Source organism: Engystomops pustulosus, chromosome 9 (genome assembly GCF_040894005.1).
Source record: "Engystomops pustulosus chromosome 9, aEngPut4.maternal, whole genome shotgun sequence".
NCBI lineage: Eukaryota > Metazoa > Chordata > Amphibia > Anura > Leptodactylidae > Engystomops > Engystomops pustulosus.
Genome location: NC_092419.1, coordinates 86,948,431 through 86,967,143, shown reverse-complemented (window position 1 = coordinate 86,967,143; position 18,713 = coordinate 86,948,431). Strand labels below are relative to the sequence as shown.

Below are 18,713 nucleotides of genomic sequence, written 5' to 3'. Positions count from 1 at the left end.
AGTGAACTCTACTTACCATTCTGTCTCTTATTCTGACTTCAATTCCACTGTAATATCCATCAGGAGAACAGATTCTTTCTGACCGACGTGCATGGCTTCTAACCTGGCCAAACCAGTTCCCTAGACTGTGCTCATGAGGAACAATGATTCTGAAACAACACTGTCTAAAGTTGGGTAAAAAAATAACATGTACATTTTCAACTCTGAATGTTTTCATTCAGACAGGAAAGAGATGTTTAAAATGTAAGAAATTGAGGCACAAAAATCACTAAAAACCTGAGTATCTATTCATTTTACAACCAAAAAGTAAGATAACCGATAAGATGTACAAAGACACAAAAAACTCAATTTAGTTCAGAGTCCAATAAGCTTTTCTTTCTCATCAATCAAATATCTATAACTGTCTGAAGCAGCTCTCCCCGGTGGCTCCCATGTCTCCCCAGAGGTAATATTCTCTGAAAGTCACAATGGGAATATACTGTACTTTTGATGAAAGCCCATCCAATGCTTGTGTGAAAATGAGAAATATGTTTCTGATATTTCAACCAATTAGATGACCATTCTGAGCAAAATATTACTGTTTTAATGAGAGAATGAGGCTAATGCAGAACCTTCACAGCAGTAATGTTGAATAACAGACTATTGGTATTTCTATGATCCATTTGCCTATTAAATTATAACCACTCCGGTGCTAAAAGTTCCTTTATGACCATAAGTTTCCAGTTTTACAGCTTCTAGAGGCTCCATTTACAACATGCAAAATGTCCGAGCCACAGCTGAGATTTTGTGTTCCTACAATATCCTTAAAAATGCATGAGTTTGCAAAATAAGAAACAGGATTTGCAGTGATGGCAAAGACTTAATGGCTGAAAAAAAGCTATAAGGGAACAAAAGGAAGTTAAAGGGCATTTACAGCACAGTATGTGATGTTCTCTAATGCAGGGATTTGTGTATTGTACATCCCATCCACACCAGAACATCATGTTTGTCTTTATTACTATACAATAGGCCAATGGACTACCAATAAGTTTTTTTTAAAAGTGTGTATACTTTCCAGTAAACTATATAACAAAAAGGTAGAGATGGTGGATTATCTTGCGAAATACACAGATCGAAAAACTAAAAGTACCATTTTTTAAAATGGTATCCATTACTACCAAACTCAGCCCTCTACCCATGACCTTCAGCCCTCTAGCCCCATTGGATAGATTTATGAAAAATATTTGACACGTATATTATGAGCTTTTCAATCCTATGTGTTTTTCCCATGACATTGCACTGTCCTGACTGTTACATCCTGTAAATACAGGCAGTCCCCGGGTTACATACAAGATAGGGTCTGTAGGTTTGTTCTTCAGTTGAATTTGTATGTAAGTCGGAACTGTATATTTTATCATTGTAATCACAGCTGTTTATTGTAGCCTAGGACTAAAGTACAATAAATTACCAATATCCAGTGGTCCGTTTGTAACTAGGGGTCGTATGTAAGTCAAGTGTTCTTAAGTAGGGGACCGCCTGATATATATATATATATATATATATTTATATATATGTGTATATATATATATATATATATATATATATATATATATATATATATATATATAATATATATATATAGAAAGAATGCAGCACTCTAAGAAGATCAAGTGAAGAAAATTAGTGGTCCACTTTATTCCATAGCATATTGCACAGAAACGTTTCGGCACAACATGAGCATTCTTCAAGCCAAATGATAAGGAAGGGTAGGAGGAAAACATATACAGGCAGTCCCCGGGTTACATACAAGATAGGGTCTGTAGGTTTGTTCTTAAGTTGAGTTTGTATGTAAGTCAGAACTGTATATTTTATCATTGTAATCCCAGCCAGAACTTTTTTGGTCTCTGTGACAATTGGATTTTAAAAATGTTGGGTTGTCATAAGAATCAATATTAACACTAAAGCTTCATTACAGACACCTGTGATAACTGTTATAGCTGATGATTGCAGCCTAGGACTAAAGTACAATAAATTACCAATATCCAGAGGTCCGTTTGTAACTAGGGGTCGTATGTAAGTCAAGTGTTCTTAAGTAGGGGACCGCCTGTACACAAAAAAGTAGTCACAAACCTGAATTATGCATAGAACCTGAGAATAGCAGGCGTAAATCCAAACGGAGGAAAAAGTGATGGAATCAAAAAACAAAATTCAAGGGATGTGCAGGTGTAACCTAAAAATGAAAAAATGGGCTTTACTTCTTTTTGAGCTTTGTTACCTTTTATGTTCGATCCTTTTTTTTAGTTTTCATGCATTGCAGTATATTACAATGTATATGTAATATAGGGGTCAGTGTACATATTATATTGGCAGACCATTGGTCAGCTATGAAAGGCTAGCCTTGGTTGGTCTTAAAGGGGGTAACACACTAGGGACACCAGTTCTGAGTGATAAACTTTACATCTGATTATTTTTGCAAAGATATTCCAAAAGGCAACTGTGAACGCTTTGAATTTAGATAAAATTTATGCAAACACACAGATATTACACATTTTGTTAGAAGTGGCAGCAACACCCTATTAATGTCTTACAAGTTTTCACTTCTTTCATGCCCCCAGCAGAATACAATACAGTAATGATACAACTTCCAAACTAAAAATAGCACCAGGCTGTAATATTTCCTTTTTTGCAAAGAAATACGAACTTCAATTTAATATAACTATGAAGGAGTTTTTTCCCCCATCTCTTTTGGGTTTTTTTTCTATGGAAATAAATTGCAAGTACAGGCAGTCCCCTGCTTAAGGACAACCCACTTACAGATGACCCCTAGTTAAAGATGGACCCCTCTGCCCCCTGTGACCTCTGGTGAAGCTCTCTGGATGATACTTTAGTAGGATGCAATGATCAGCTATAAGGTGTCTGTAATGAAGCTTTATTCATAATCCTTGGTCCCATTACAGCACAAAATTTTGAAACTCCAATTGTCACTGAGTCAAAAAAATTTTTTCTCTTGATCTACAATCATAAAATATACAGTTTCAACTTACATACAAATTCAACTTAAGAACAAACCTATGGACCCTATCTTGTCAGTAACCCGGGGACTGTCTGTAGTAATGAACAAATCCAAACCGGATTGCCACTGCCCAATGACGTCACAGGGAGCGACGATCCTCAGGAAAATATTGGTGCTGATGGCATTTAAACACAGTCGGCAGCTTTTTAGGAAGCATTAAAGCCAGCGCCGATTGGAGGTGTTAATGGTAGGGGTAGCTTTCAGGTTTGGGTTTGCTCGAACTCAGCTGAACATGAACTTCAACGAGACCGCTCACTTTTAATAATTGGAGTTGCATATCTGCTCATAATACTACCCTACTCTATGGTTCCCTATGCATCATATGATATACGGTCTAAAATCCTAATAAATTATCAAGGAATTACTTTTTTATGTAATAAGATAACAATTAGTTTAAACCGAAATTATATTTTTCTAAGAAAAGTTATTGAAGTGCACAGAATTATACACAAATTTCATCTTTTATTCCATTCTTGGCAAACACTGATGGACTCGTGAGAGCAAGAAAAGAAAAACTGGCAAAATTCCACATTTTTGCGTCCAAAAATTGTTTTTCGAACACACATCACCATTATAACCTAATTTAAAGTATGAAGGTCATTTATTCCACGTTTTTTTCATTTTTAAATGAATGCTAATAATATGAAGTAAATATTACACCCTATGTTTTGACACCTCTCTTTCCTTATTATTAAGTTTTTCAGTCAAATTTAATCTAAGTAAGTGTGAAAATCAAGCACACAGCCGTGTTATCCCTATAAAAGAACATGACTAAAGGCGGTGTCTGCCTAAAACATGTGTGAAGACTGTATATATGTTTTTTAATCATCCTTTTAGAAAAACTACACGGAAGCCGTGTAGTGCTGGACTCTTCCTAGGTAGTTTGGGTTGTAAGAAAGAGCTCTGTGACTGTAACCTATCATAGAATGCCACCTTTGCTACAAGTCAGTTTGTGAAATATCTGATCTATAACATCTTCCAAAGTCAACTGTCTGAGCTATTATTACGAAGCGGAAGTGTCTAGGAGTAACAAAAGCTCAACCATGAAATACAAGACCATGCAAACTCAAAGAACAGGTCCGCTGATTGCTGAAATATGGGTCGGAGTAAAGATCACCCATCCTATGCTGAATTACTCATTAGAGACTCCGAATCTGGAAGGGACATCGGTGCAAGAACTGAAATGGTGACTGCAAATAAGCCAAGGACCACTACACCGTGTCAAAACTACAGGTATATACAATATTTAATACTACATTGTAGAATATCATGTTAGTGCATGAATAGGCCAGCGGCTTGAACATGAACACAGAACAAATGTAACTAATTTATATTTCATGAAATTTGGAAGTTGGTGAAAACTAAACATGTATTTGGTCAGCTAAGCAGCAGTACTCAAGGTTACGTAGAGACTACTGTACAAACGCGTAAGAGATGCCATCTCAATGTAATAATACTACTGTATAAAAAGACCACATATGAAATCCCAAATTCAGTTTTGAGCCCTAGTATAAAATTGGAATACTATATTATTGAATGGGAATAGGGCACTTTTTATAATGTGGGGCTAGAAAAACGGAACCTGCTCAGTTTGATAAAAGGGGCGTAAGAGAGGCCTCATTTGCACCTCTTATTAAATTGTAGTTTTGTCTTCCAAGGTCTTTATAAAATATCAGGCAACAAGAAAATCATGAGAAGGAAACGGTGAATGGAATCTGATGCCAACGAAAAAACCAGTAAAAATCCATTCTTGGGTTCTACCAGTGCACCGCTACATGTAAATATCATATCGATTTGTAAATTCCTAAAAAATAAATTCAGTAGTAGCTTTCTTTATGTCCATTACCTTAGAATGTTATTATCTGACTGAGTCTTAAATTAGTCACTCATAGGGCACACAGGGATACCTGTTCACACAGTCACAGACCTCAGGTAGCAGCAAGATGGTTCAAGATTGGTAATTGGGGCCCACAGCATAATGGAGATGATAGGGCCCAGGGAAAAATTATACTGATTGGGTTATGCATAATGCATAATAAATGTATAAAGTACAGTGAAGGTACTCTAACTTGAAGGCCTTTAAGGCTCCCGTAACTCTGAGGCTAACAGGAGTATTCACTTATTCACCCTTTGGCTAGTCCATGCCTTTAATACAGGCGGTCCCCTACTTAAGGACACCCGACTTACAGATGACCCATAGTTACAGACAGACCTCTCTTCCAACTGTGACCTCTAGGGAAGCTCTCTGGATCCTTTACTATAGTACCAGACTGCAATAATCAGCTTAAAAGTGTCTGTAATGAAGCTTTATTGATAATCCTTGGTCCCATTACAGCAAAAAATTTTGAAACTCCAATTGTCACTGGGACAAAAAAAAAAAATGTTGTCTGGAACTACAATTATAAAATATATGGTTTCAACTTACATACAAATTCAACTTAAGAACAAACCTACGGACCCTATCTTGTACGTAACCCGGGGACTGCCTGTAATATGAAAAATTCCCAGAGTCCTCTAACAATCATAAGGTATAGTGCCTTCTGTAAAGTGTAGTGAAGGAGAAAAATCTTGTTAGTATTAGGGTTTGCCACCTTAATTTAACTGAAGTATAGCTAATGATGTAGCCACACCTTGTAGTTGCTGGTGAGGCTCAGTTTGTGATACCCAGCCTGCCCTGGTCACTTGGACTCTAAGGGAAAAACAAGTTTTGAGGCTGAAACTTCCAAAAAAGATCTAAATATTAAGTATATGTAAAACCTTGACATCCTATTTTAAACCCAATATAAAAATAGTCTTCCTCTTGTCGAATCGAGGGAACTGTATTTAAGATGACCTACTTTTTCTGATGAGCAATGTGGATCATGACATGGAGGCATTAAAAAAATTATCTCCTGGTTATATATATCATTAAGTATGTCCACATTAGCAGAAAAAGCCAGCATGGTGACCTTCCCAGAATATCTAGGTGACAGCTCCTGTAGATCCTGTGACAGAAAACAGTTTGAACCGATTCCTGTCACATACTATTGGCTTCCACAGCGGTAGAAAGTGTCAGCTCGATATGGGTCTTGTTGACAGTTCCTTGTTCTGCTGCGCTGGACATTTTTTTTTGTTTTTAAGCTTTCTTTTATTCAAGGGGTTTTCCAGTGTAATAAAATTGTTAGAGCAAAGGTGCAGAATAGGCTGAAGAACATTGCTCGTTTTACAAGTCTCTTGATGCTAACAGGTCTACGCTAGGCACAACTTCCTATTCCCAAATGAAAACATCAGGAAATAACTGTTATTACTGGTATAACCAATCAGTATCTGAGTAAGGGACTGAGTAGGCACTTACGGTAATTTTCTCTATGTTTAGGCCAGGAAGAAATGAATGACCTGTAGATATTTGCCTACAAGGCATCAGTAAGCTGAACAATACCTTAAAAAAACTACCCATTCTTTCCCTTTTCAATAAAATTTTGACAGTGTTGATAGAGATGGATTATCGTTGGAGCTCCTGCTGTGGGTCCCCTGATTCTTAAGGGGACCCTGGAGGAAAGGTACAATCCAAATTTCTCAATCATCTTTCTATTGTATTGGTGAACTCAGGACGCCAATACGATTGAAACCGGTAAAACAGCACTCTGTCTCCAAAAGGTTCGCCATCACTGTTATAGTGTATTCTCCAAGCACATTGTCCAAGGTCTTCATCTAACATTAATCTCTTGATATTAGGATTCCCTGCCACATGATACTTCAAAACCATGGCTGGGCTAAGTGACTTATTGGTATACACATGTATATATTCGCTTGTGTTGGCCTATTTTTACTTCAGTTTCCATCTATATTCTCCCATGTACATTTGTACAAAGGATAAACAGTGAAGTCTTTGTTAGGTCTAATGTTGTGGAAAGGACACAAAGTCCTTGGCCTGGTGTATCGGTATAACACCGTAGACAGAATGGCAGAGTATTTTCTCTCATTATCTCTCTACAATTATTTACTTGTCTGAACTGCTAAAAAATGAATATAGACCTGACCATAAATGCATTCAATGCAAGAGTGAATCAAGAATGTAAAATACAGAGTACACTCTCAGAATATCAAACAGCTAAGTAGTTTTTTTCCTTCTGCTGTTTTACGGATTGAATTAGGCCTTGGGAGTGGGGGTATTTTTTTTTCCACCTGTGGCGTAGGGACATGGTTGAAAGCTAATGTGCACAGCAATAAAATTCTAAAAGAATCCCATGAAATTGTGATCTTCCAGACACTGTAGATGCCTATTTACATGAAATCCATATGATTTGAATGTTAAAACATTTAAGAAGCCACACAGGAGCTTATTTACTTAGCTGGAGTTCACCGAAAGTGCTTTATCCGACGATAATGCACTGTGCCGCGATTTACTAAGATCATGCGCCCAATATCCTGCACGTGTTGCTTGGCCGCTCAGGTCCAACAGAGTTCACCATCTTTTTTGTGGTGCATGTAAGTGCTTGGGCTTGAGACACAATTTGAAACTGAAAATCCAACGCTTAGTCCGAATCAGTCGGATCGTCTGATGGCACGCCCACTAATTTGTGGCGCATGAAAGCCAGCGCAGCTGTGCCAAAAAACTATCTCGTGCAAAACAATCCCAGCGCAGACACCTGTCAAATACCTGTTGGAGCTGTGCAATCCCCAAAAAAGATGAACAGTCCGACAAAAGTGCGATCCGCTGCCCTTAGTAAGCCCCACATTCCTATAATCTACACCTACATTGTACACCTACAATCAGTCCTGCATCAATCGCTGATATTCAAGGGGTTAATTTATTGTTATTGTTTAAATAAAGAAATATACTTTCTGTATCAATTTCTTGCTGTTTTCTACATCTCTGCTTGATGTCCTGCTATAGAAAGCTACATTGTTACTTTTTGTTAATAAGAACTAGACCGTGGTCATGTGATGTCACACAGGTGCACAGCTCATTAGCATTAGAGTAATCAGAGCTGTGTGATATAACAAGTGTGACATCACATGGCCATAGACAGATTTTTATCCACAGGAAGTAACCAATGAAGCTTCCTGGGGAATAACAGCAAGCAGAGATTTAGGGAAACTGTCAGCGACTGATACAGAAAGTATATTAGAAAATTGTATAGCTTCTCGTTACATAAACAAAATCTATTATTTGCTGAATATGGACATGGCCTGATATGGAGAGATGAGCCTAGAGGGCCTAAAAAATGTGAAAAAAATGCTAAAAACTTGAAATCATCCCTCTCTCTCTCTCTCTCTGGAACGCATATAACAATAAACAAACAAAAGCACAAACCTGTTGGGCACACCTCAATCCCAAAATGCCCGATCTATCAAAATATTAAAATAATTATCCTATGAGGTGAAAGCTGTGATGGTAAGGAATGTCCAATTGTCTGAATCTTCACTTTTTTGCCATCTCATTACCCATAAACATTAGAATAAAAATAAAAAGTGATCAAAAAGTTGTACAGTTCCCAAAATTGTATTAATGAAAACGTCAGCTCATCCTGTGAAATATTAGACTGACAGTATATAAACGTTATGAGTGTCCATTTTTTTGCTATCAACACCAAATAAAGCCATTACACAACTACATTTTTACTTCACCGCATCTGTAAGGCACCATACAACTCAAAAAAAATTAAAAATTTGGGAAGGTGGTTATTACAAAACGGAAAAGGGCTGGTCCCATCTTGCTGTTTATCACATGAATACTAAATACTCAAATTGTAAAAAGAAATAACAATTAAACCTTTAGGCGCGAAATTTTATTTTGTATGTTTTCATCTCAAATATTTCTAATATCAATATAATATTTAATAAGCTATCATAATGAATAGAATAGAAACATAGCCATATGGAAAAGTACAGCACCTGCGATGCATGGGCGAATTTTCAGGCACAATACATCAGCGCAATCTCACTGATGCATGGAAGAACTTTTCCTTCTAATCCAACCTGCAGGTTTTAAGCATCTGGCTCTCGAATTAATATGATTCTGGTTCACTAGCAACAAATCTGGAGACAGCCACTTTAATCAGCCTCTGTAAAAGTTTTAATTACCCATCTGAAAACCTAGACACTGCTTGGTGTATTGGTCATTAGAAGGGTCCTTGGGGTTAATATCGTTACATAGAAAATAAATCCTTTGCTTGTTTTGCATCTTCTTATTAGTGATATTTTAATGAAAAAATATTGAGTAAGAATTACATTAAAATAATGAGTTCTCACCATTTTTGGTGTATCAAAGGATTGGAACATAACCCCCATGACTTAATGATCTGCGTCAACCTTCACCATTCAAGTAATTCTAACATTTTCCATATACTTAAAGGGAACCTGTCATCAGAAACTGGCCAAAAAACAGCTATCATTATGTCGTCTAGGAGCTTTACACCTTACAGATCATGTTTCTTTCATAGCCCAGCGTAGTTCCATCACCTAGAAAATCAGCTTTGAACTGAAATGTAAACTGGTAGTATAAAGTCATGGAGGCGGAGCATTTAACAGTAAAGTCAAGGTCTCCCTGCCTCTGAACACCTCCTCCTGTGACTTACATCATGCACCAAACTTCAGGGGATCTGGTTAGATGCAAGACCATAAATTACAGTGAAGAGGCTTTCTGGTAAGGGACAGCTTGAATTCAGTGCTAGACTTACCGCCTCCTTGACTTTGTACAACAATTTTCCATTCACTTCAAAGTTTATTTTCTGGAAGATGCCACCACCCTTGGCCTTGAAAGAAATATTATCTTGAAGGTGTTCTGCTGCTTGACAATATACTGGTAGCGGATTACTAGGTATATTTCTGGTGACAGGTTGCCTTTAAGATATTGAAGCTTTTGTCAGATTATTAATTTAACCAATGGTTGTTCCTACTGACCCATTTATACACAATGGTCCACATTTATCAAAAACAATGCAAACTTTACTAGGTGTACACTGCCTTGCGAAGTGTGCAGGGTGGGCCAGAATCATGCTCCCACAGAGTGCACTAGCATTTTTTAGAGTGGCAAAACAATTATGCTGGACAACTTTTATGCTGGCATGATAAATGTGGTGCTCGGTCTGACTATGAGCCGGAATGTCTCTTTCCGTGCAGAATGAAAAGAACGTGCAAAGTCAGACAAAAAACTGGTGCAGGGGCTAAATGCGGGCCATTCAATAGTATGTGGTCGGTCTTAATAGGTAAGGGGAAATAAACTACAGGCAGTCCCCGGGTTACATACAAGATAGGGTCTGTAGGTTTGTTCTTAAGTTGAATTTGTATGTAAGTTGGAACTGTATATTTTATAATTGTAGCCCCATCCAGAATTTTTTGGGTCTCTGTGACAATTGGATTTTAAAAATGTTGGGTTGTCATAAGAACCAGGATTAACAATAAAGATTCATAACAGACACATGTGATAACTGTTATAGCTGTTTATTGCAGCCTAGGACTAAAGTACAGTAAATTACTAATATCTAGAGGTCCGTTTGTAATTAGTTTGTAGTTTGTAATTTTGCTCATAATCCAAGGTATTTGTTTATTGTAGTATGAATAGTCCATGTTTCAACAATTTCCCATGGGAAATCTTGTTTTGATATATGAATGGATTGGATTACAAGCATGATCGATCCTGAAACAATTGATGTTCAAAATCCAAGGTTCCAATGGACTTTTATATAAAAACTATCAGATAAGACTTCTCAGGCAAATGTATTGAGAACAAGCAGAACATTATTTGTGGCCATTCCGCCATGGCTGCACAATGAAATTCAGATCAAATAACCACCAAGAACAATTATATCTCTTAATCTTATTTATTACATTTCTTGATTTATTTTTAGCACATTGACACACCAACTTTGATCTGTTCCATTCTTTTTAAAAAGAGACCATAAACTGCTCATAAAAAGTTTTCTCTTCTGGAACCTTGAATGTTCAACTTAAATCATGGAAATCTGGGGAAATATTGTAGTAATTGTTCTATTTCCGTCTAACGCCATCATATGAGAAATTAGGCATTACAAAATGCTTACATTCACATCAATTTGTAGTCTGTGTAGTAAGGGAACAAATTGGTCTTTGAGAACAAGAGTCACTTTGTAATCGTTCACCATTGTGGCCAATAACTAAGGATTTGGAACGGAGAACCGTGCCCTATGTACTAAGTATTGCCTTTAGGTGGTTAGTAGTAGAGTAGGGTAGTTTTGCCTCTTAAACCATTCCGTTTTATCCTCTTAAAATGATAAGTCTATTATGTCCTCGTCTACTTTTTGGAATAAAGTTGACATTACGTTGCACATTGACCAGATCACCTCACCACGTTTTCAAAGCTTCTGAAGGCTACAAAAGCAGTTATGCTTTTGGCCTCTTAATAAGATATAATTCCTTGATGCCTGATAGCATCTGATTAATGCCTATAGTACGTCTTTTCAAACCAAATTCTGAAAGGGGTTTTCTGGGCTAAAATATCGAAAACCTATCCATTGAATAGACTGTACATATCAGATCCAACATCCAGAACTCCTAAGGATCAGCTGTTCATAGCAGTTTACAAACATAGAATGAAACAGGAAGCAGACAACTCTAAATTTTCTGTAGTGGTTAGAACAGGTTACTGCACATCAGTTTCAATTTCTTCAAAATGGAGAGGTCTTCAACATTTTTAGCTTAAAAAATCCTTCCAAGGCCATACACATGCTTGAGCCATGAGCAAACTGCTCAAACAGCGGTTGACTCACTGTCCTATTGCCTTCTTTTGGGCACATTGACTTCTGTTGAATGAAAGTTCTTCACCACAACATGAATGTGCCATATGCCCTCAACCGGATCCTATTTCTACCTGTCTTTGTGGCTCCATCAGTAACAGCCTATGGATATCAGATTTCAGATTTCAAATGCACATGGTTATGTGCATGAGGCCTAATAGTGGTATAAACATCCCCAGATTTATAGTAGCCATAATATAATCATCATTAATCTGCAGTATACTGAAATTGTGAATACTAGATTAGAATATAGGAATGTAAATGGTCTTAGAATAATTGTTCTTTATCATGTTTGTGGGGGATTTTACCTTGATGCCAATTTCAACAAACACTCCTTTTAGAGAATAATCGTATAAAGAAACTATCTTTAGCTTAAAGCAGAAATCTTCATATTAGGTTTGGTTCATACTTGGTGTTGATGTTTGATCCTACCTTCTTCTTCCCATAGAAGTTCCTGGCAATCACAGTCTATTCTTCTTCAAGCTTGGATCCTTATGACGTTTGATGTAAAAAGCCAAAAACACTATGGATCAAGTTTTATAATTCCCTCATCTCGAAGTACTATAAAACTTAACTGGTTAGTAAAAGACAAGGAGGCAGGGAATTTATTTTATTTAGTCTCAAAGGTCCACTGGATTGAAGTAACTCTTCTATGGGAATCGGCAGATGAAGGCAAGGTTGATATGAAGCTAGAGGTCGAAGCAAAGGTCAGCTGGTTGAAATACCAGAGAACAAGAAAGAGATAAAGTTATGTGTGTAACCAAAGGATCGATACTAAAAGTCAGTAATCAGAAGAAGTGCAGGAGCAGATATTCAGAATGGAAACAAGGTTTGTAGCCAAGAACATCCAGGTAATGGAATCGAGATTATGGCATTTTGCTCAAAATATTTTCTTGTGTACATTTTGCAGTAAAATGTTCAGGCATCAAATTCACATCCTTTTAGGAATAATCAATTGACTATGACTAGCATAAAAATCGCAACTAAAAACACGAAAACAACCATTTTCATTTGTTTACTGCAGATGTGGCATCTTTTTATAGTAGGGCAGATGCTTTTGGTACATTTTTGCTGACTTAACAAACCCCAAACATATCTACTAATAGTACCATCCACACGGCGAGTGAAGATGTGGCCACAAGAGAGATGCCTCTCATAGACGATGACCTTCAGTCTCCTCTATTCTTCATGTGTTCTTTGCTTTTCGTTCCGTGTACATTACTTACTTCGGTGAACAAGCAGATGATCCACATTTGGAAGGAATTAATATTGTGGCATGGCGAATTATCATGGTTCAAATACCAAAACAAGGTCAAGTGTCGATTTTTCCATTCTTGAGTTTGAGTTTTCTGTGTCGTGCTTCTGTGCTACTTTTATACAGTCTCCCAGAGGAAAGAAGAGTATATATATTTCTTATATTTTAGCGCGAAATGACAAGGATCAACAGGTTCTTGACTTCTGAACAATTTTGGAGCTGCTTTTGTATAAGTATAATTTTATTTAGAGTAATAGATTAATAGGTAGATCATTTTATTTGGATAAAGAGAGTGGGACCTGGATTATTTAATTAAATACAGGCAGATCCCGGGATACATACAAGATAGGTTCTGTAGGTTTGTTCTTAAGTTGAATTTGTATGTAAGTCGGAACTGTATATCTTCTATTTGTAGCCCCAGCCCAAATTTCTTTGATCTGTGTAACAGATTTTAAAAAATGTTGGGTTGTTATTAGTACCAGGATTAACAATAAAACTTAATTGCAGTAACCTTTAATAACTGTTACAGATGATCATTGTAGCCTGGGGATAAAGTACAGTAAATTACCAACATCCAGAGGTCCGTTTGTAACTAGGTGTCATATGTAAGTTGGGTACCTCCTGTATCACTTTTTTCCTTGCATAGTTTTTTTGGTGTTTACATCCAAACTCCCATCCATGGCCATCCCAAATTTTACTATACAAGGAACTGATATGATTATTGACTATCTATATCACAATTTGAACAAATAGCCATATTTTATATCCAACGATAAAATGTATTATTTAAGGCTTACTCATTTTACAATAAAAATAAAATTTTTTTATAAAGATGAATCTTAGTTGTATGTAATGTATATATTTCTTTGACCAAACATTTAAAAAAAAATCATGAAAACAAGCAAAAATCAATAATGGATAAGCAAAATGCAGGTTTGAAAAATATGTAAATGTTGTACACTGGCGCATCGGTGGTTGTGAAATAGAGCTGTAAATAATAGTAAATGATCCAATTTTAACTGCATTAAACAATACAAATAAATAGTCCTCCATCTGTATGAATAAACCTAAATAATGCGAGCCAGTGCAAAACGCATCCTTTTGTCAGCTATAGATTCTAGATGATAATGATGTCCTCTTTGAAGAAGAGACAAAAGACCTAACATGCAATTTTCTGAGCAAAACCCATAGCAAACCCATCCTGAAAAAATTGCTGATACAATACAGAATGTTCAAGTGAACAAAAGAGGCACACAAAACCTTTGTGCGGAAAAATAACAACAAAAAGGAGGATGCAAAGACAAAAAGAAACACAGAAGAGAGAAGAAAAGAACGAGGCAGCACACACATCATTTACTATGGCCACAAGCTTATTATAATGGCACTGAGAGAACAGGAGTTATTGGAAAATCTATTCTAAGGACACACAAGTTCCTCACCGAGCGCTCACAAGGAGGCAGTATATACTGCAAGGAATAGAAGGACATGCAAATAATTATAATGTAGTCACACAAAGCCACAGCCTCATCCTCAAGCCACTAACTGTGCCGTGGATTCCAGAATTTTAGCAGAGATTGATGAAGGCTGGTCGGCCCGAAGGACATAGATATTCGTTAGACTGCTCATTCACTTTGACCTTGTTTTTATTGATAGATATATTTCATGCATGGGTCAATACACCCAATAACATTTGCTATGCCAAGTTGACTATCAATTCATGTGAAGTGATTGCTGTGATGATGACTTGTTTCTAGTAGGCAGTTTCCCTAAATGATATCCAGTGCATTAGACAATTAATAATCTTAGCTGTAGAATTCATGAAGATTGAATGACCACAAATATCCCTTGCGGTGTGCAGTTTACTAGCAGTATTACATTATATATATATTATTCTATATATACACACACACACACGTTGGTGGATCAGATCTTACATCTATGAGTTCTGTGATGCGGAAAGTAAGACAAACATAGTTACAAAGTATGGGGGCACAGGTAACCTTGAGAAAGGTGAACCGCGCCGGGGTGGACCAAAGCTTTGCCCATTCTTCCTACAACCTTTATTACTCTTGCTGCTTTCAATATAATACAAGTTATGTCTAAGGGCTATATATAATATGTATATACTTACAGCTGTTTTGTATATCAGAATATAGACTCCAAATTACAATGGCATCAATACTATCTATATCCAGAGCAGTGTGACCATATATATGTATTTTGTCATTGTGAATATACTTACAAGATCTATAGTGCTGCCCCAGATACTATCATTGTATGTAGAATCCTGATACATACAATCTGCACTTACAGAAAGATGTTAAAAAAGTTCTTTATAGGTCCATTATGTTACACTATATCAATACTCCAGATTATGTGTATTCTTACTTAGCACCACTAATATACCCTATAACCAAAAACTTCATTTCCATGTAAAGTCACTCAGATTGCAATGTTTGCAGACTGTGATAAACTTACATAGGAGGAGCCATGACAAGGCTCTTATCCCCCCCCCCCCAAAAAAAATATAATAATTCTGCCTCCAGTACCAGAGCTGATCTCCAGCATGATCCAATAGAGGAGGAGTAATAGCGTCTCCTACTTCATTTCACACGTTTTACCCAATTTCAACCTGCACCTTCTTTTAATCACATTTTTTTTTCTCTTTTTTTAATCAACTTCCCAGGCTTTACTAATTATCACAGAATTTCACAAATCGTTGTGTAATTTAAATTTTCATTAATTTCCTGACGATGAAGTAATACGATATCTATAAAATTCTAAAAACAAGTCGAAGAGCAGAGGATGTTAAGAAGTTAAATATTCTGTGTCAAAATGATTAAAAAAATGGGTTTGTGCTAATATTTTGTTCTCCCTTGTAAAGATGTTACTGTCTATGTCCTGTCTATAAGTCAACGTGTTCCAGTTACAAGGCTGAGTAGTGCTGGTGGTTGTCAGCAGAGGTCACGTCCCATATTACAGACAGAAGGTCCAGGCCCATCTCACTAGCCAACATCTGAAATCCGCCCCTGGACTATTCTAAATGCGCCCAGTCTTCACTGGATTTACATAACAGCTGATAACACGTTTTCTCACCAGTGCCCAGAAAGCAGCGTTGCAGAACCTGAGACAGCTCCATAGGAGAACACAGAGCCCAGGCTACAAAATGTACAGATCCTTAACTCCGTTCTCCCCAAAGGTTTCAAAGCAGATGCACATAAAAGGATGAGATATCTGAAAGCGTGTGTTGTTATTACATGTGGCTCAGTGGTTAGCAGCGCTGCCTTGCCGCACAGGAGGGGGGCTCTGTGTTCACACCAAGCACAGCATCATCTGCATAGAGTTTACATGCTCTTCCCATGCCCGCATGGGTTCACTCCTGGCACTCAGCTTTCTTCCCACACTCCACAAACATGCATCAGTTAATTAGCTTCCTACGACACTGGCTTTTGATATAGGAGAATCAGATCGGGGTCAAGGAGCGATGTCGATGCATCAATCAAGAAAGTATAATTAAGCACCCTGCTATATGAGCGCCAGTCTGCCGGTAGGAGTGTGGGCACGTTCCATCTCTCGGTGCCCACACATCCATCCTGTGATCATTCCATCGGATTCTAAAAAGGAATGTATAAATGTGTACACGTGTATCAGCGTCTGAATTTATAATGGAGCCAGCGCTTACGTGCCCTGTATGTAATCAGACGTCCGTGTTTTAGAAAGTGTCCATCCAGGCGCACTTGGACATGCCTGTGAAGCAGCGCGTGCGGATGTGACTGTGTGCATCCTATATCCATGGTCACAGGTATTAACCGTTTACCTGCAGGCGTCGTGTGCCCTGCATCGACTGCTCCATACATACGTGTGTTATGCATGTTTGGAAGGACTCTTAGTGGATGTTTAAAGGGGTATCCTCACCTTAGACATTTACGACATATCCACAACATCTTAAGTCAGTGTTTCTTTTACGTTGTTGGTTATATGTTAGTGCTATAGAAATGATGTTATGTTATGATTGCGTGCGGTACTTGCCTTCTGTCAGCGTGCCTCTCCGGCAGGGAATAGGTATCCACAAGCAGTTATTATCCGAGGTAGGTACCTCTGGGTGCTGTTAACATGCTGCTGCTTCTGCTGCTTGCTGCACTGTAATCTTGGATTGTCAGCAGTCCTTGTCATGCTCAGACACCACAAAACAACCTTCCTTTTTAGAGATCCCAAGCATTAAAAAAAAAGGCAGTGGTTATTGAACGTGCAGGCTATTTTCCTCCTTGTACTTATGCAGACAAGATGATGACTGGAGCAGGAAAAAGAGAGAGAGAGGGGTAGTGGAGGGGGATGGGAGATGGGATGTAATGAATGAGGAAAGAGCGGGGAGGAGCTGGCTGCACAGATCTCATCCCCGGCTCTGGATCCTGTGAAATTCACAATTGAGGTGGGACAGAATAAAGATAAACTGAGCCTATCCAAAATATCCCGCCGTGTCATAAATAGGAGCGAAAGAGCACATAGGGGTCTAGGGAGGCAATATTTGGGTGGTGAAGTGAGGGCACTGTGAGCGGTTACACCACTGCTGGGTATAGATGCAGCATTCAGGAGAAAACATGGCTTCAGAGCAGAGAGGTAGGAGAGGCGAGGCATAATGGTCATTTGGGGGATGTGATTTTTTTTTTTTCTTCAATAATAAAGTATGGGTAGCACGTTGCATGCCAACACAATGAATTAATTTACTGTCACATGTGCTGCTCTCTCTGAGCTGCAAGTGTCATTTGAAGATTAGTCTGGATAGATGTGCTGCCTTCTCTCCGGGGACCAGGGACACGGGGATGGTGCTGGGTCCTAAAGCAGATCAGACACTGCTGCAGTAAGAATTGGCTTATCTCAGATGGCTGACATTCGGAAATAGGAGGGGTTTTGCTTCAAGCAAGCAACACATCAATGCACTAGTCAGGGCAGCACCAGGTGCATACATGGTGCCCATTTTTGGGCATCACCATGCGTAACCAGCACTCTCCCACCAGCGCTACCTCCTCCAGGAACAACCTGGATTGTGCTGTAAACATCTTGTTATTCATCCTCCCTCGGTATCTGTCACCTTTTGTCGCTTAACCTTTATCCTCTATCATCCACTGTGCAAATATAATACAAAATACCTCATTCTTCAGGCAATTTTCCATTCCACTTTCTGGATGCTCTGTATATCAGAATGCAAACCAGTTATCTATAGTACACAGGGAAAATGCCAGTCAGCAGCACAGCTATACATGTGTCTGAGGATACACACATCTAGGATAAACCTTTACTTAAATACTAATCTATAGTCCCAAAAAACCCAATATGAATACATAAATCTAGTTTATACTACAGATATTTAATATCATAACATCAACAATCTCAGTAGGAGTCAGATGAAGTGATACTTAAGTGCACTGAGATCCTTGGATACCACAAGTTCTGCCAGCCGCCTCATGTTCTGAATTGGACAAGACAGAAGGCAATAAACTGAAGTAGGATGTTTCCCCAATTTTAATATATTATATGATCAACAGGGCATTACTACAGAGGGTGCAGTGGGTGGAAGCCTATGAGCCTCGAAGAGGACCATTCACCCCCTTCACACACAACTCTTTGAATCCTTCAGTCCTTTCAGGAATTA

The 18,713-nt window shown here is 38.0% G+C and overlaps 1 protein-coding gene across 2 annotated transcripts in view; it reads right to left on the bottom strand.

Moving 5' to 3' along the window:
- The window catches only part of BRINP1 (BMP/retinoic acid inducible neural specific 1), a 140,158-nt gene extending 122,545 nt beyond the window's left edge, over positions 1–17,613 (bottom strand). The window contains exon 1 of one of the 2 annotated variants that reach the window (XM_072125578.1): positions 17,093–17,613. The gene's annotated coding sequence lies outside the window, so the exon portion shown is untranslated. The remainder of the gene's footprint in view (positions 1–17,092) is intronic. The other variant, XM_072125577.1, reaches the window with a different exon arrangement.
- Between the last annotated feature and the right edge of the window lie 1,100 nt (positions 17,614–18,713).